Genomic DNA, 2,160 nt, shown 5'->3' with positions numbered 1-2,160 from the left:
GTACAATGTACCTAGTGTGTCAATCACCATCCTGGCCCCGCCCACTCTCACCGTCCCACTTGTCGTTAGAGTGCCTAATGGCTGCAGCTCTCTTTGAATCTCTAGCTCTCATTGACAACTCATCACCACTTGCTTTATGACTGTAATATGTCATTCTAATGAGATGAGAATAGATTTCCTTTCTTTCTGACAGGGGAGATGTTAGACACTAGGTAATAAGAGATAATATTGTGAGTTTTCTCTCTTTTGTCTGTCTGTCTGTCTGTCTGTCTGTCTGTCTGTCCCCTTACCCTTTTTCTCCCTTTGATGTGAAAAGAGACAAGGCAGTATGTAATGTCATGCAGAGAAATGACACACAGTCTTAGGATGTTCTTCACTTCTCCCTGATAACCTTTGATGATGCAAAAGTAAAGTTGCAGATGCCTTATTTTCAAGTATACTTTCTGTTTGGGTTGATGAAATAGTTCCATGACATTAATATGCTCCTGTGACAATTGCTCCCATGAAATATCTGCACACTGAGCAAACATAAATTCTATCCACAAACATAACCCTAACCCCTATCATAATCCTCACATCAAATTAAACCGAAGACCCTATCACAACTGTAACCCTAACTCTAAGTCCTTGGAGAAAATAAGATGAACAATTATTGTAAGAGCACTTGTTGTGTCACCAGTGAAACAAAGCACATAAGTTTTTTATTCATCTCCAGGTTGTTGTGAGGTACATTGATCACATACTTTCATTGGAAAAAAATCCACATCTGACCCACGAAGAAATATGCCACATATCTTAACTTTCAGCCGACTGTGAAATGTATATGCCCGTGGTAACAGGTGTAACAGTGTTGAACCATTGATTTTGCAGACAAAGTCAATGGGAATTGATTTTATGGAGAACGACAGAAAACAATTGCATTTCCTTTATCTTACTTGTCATGCAGAAAGCTTCTTGCTCAGATTTGTAACAGGAAAGATATGGTGTCTCACCAGAAGTGTTTGATTGCAAGTCAAACACCTTTTTTTTTTTTATGCCTCCGCCACGAAGTGGTGCCGGAGGCATTATGTTTTCGGGTTGTCCGTCCGTCCGTCCGTCCTTCCATCCGTCCGTAATGAATTTTGTGGCAAGCGTAACTAAAAAACCTTTTGAGGTATCCTAATGAAACTTGGCATATATGTGTATTAGGGGGTGAAGATGTGCCCATCAACTTTTGGGTGCACATGCTCAAGGTGAAAGGTCAAAAGGTCAAGGTCAAATACGTAACATTTCACTATTTCCTCCATATCTATGCATTGTCTGAAGATATTTTCTTGAAACGTAGTGTATGCATGTATTACCCAATTAAGATTCTCTGGTGAAAGTTTGGGGTCATGAGGTCAAAGTTCAAAGGTCAAAAGGTCAAGTAGAAATATTAAAATTTCACTTTTTTCTCTGTACCTTGGAAATTGTTCAAGGTATCTTCATGGAACATAGTATATACATATACATGTACTGACTGGCAGTGATTATCTAGAGAATTTAGGGTTCATGGGGTCAAAGGTCAGGGGTCAAAAGTCAAGGGCAACACTTCAAAATTTTACTATTTCCCTCATATTTATGCAATGCTAGCAGGATTATTTTTTTTTACTCTTGGTGTATGCATGTATAACCCAATAGAGATTCTCTGTTGAGAATGTGCTGAACTAACTGTTTCTTCCTTATCTAGGAAATGGTTCAAGTTATTTTGCAACTTACTACATATTTTTGCATGTTCTGTCTGACGGTGATTATCTTAATATGATTTCTAGGGTCAAAGGCCAGATGAAAATGGCAACAATTTACTATTCAATACAGAAATTACACTTTTTCTCCATACCTTGAAAATTACTTGGTGCATAAACTTATGAGTAGATCAAAGTCAAGTTAAAGTTCTTAAATCTCCAAATATATGCTCTCCTATCCATCCAAAACCTAGGTCAAGGAAGGTGAACATTCAACACATTTGTGACAAACTTGTCATTTTGATATTTTGCCAATTTTGTGAAAATGTAATCACACGTTGTCCACATGTACTATAGACCTATTTAAAGATAACCATGCATTATGGCGGAGGCATACCAGTCGCTATAGCGACATTTCTAGTTTCTTACTTCTTCACATTCATTTCATTCATGGACA

The sequence above is a fragment of the Diadema antillarum genome, unplaced genomic scaffold (genome assembly GCF_040938485.1).
Source record: "Diadema antillarum isolate AM-2024a unplaced genomic scaffold, OU_Dant_1.0 seq00001452_RagTag, whole genome shotgun sequence".
NCBI lineage: Eukaryota > Metazoa > Echinodermata > Echinoidea > Diadematoida > Diadematidae > Diadema > Diadema antillarum.
The sequence above is the reverse complement of the archived record's forward strand: the minus strand, read 5'-3'. Positions refer to the sequence as shown.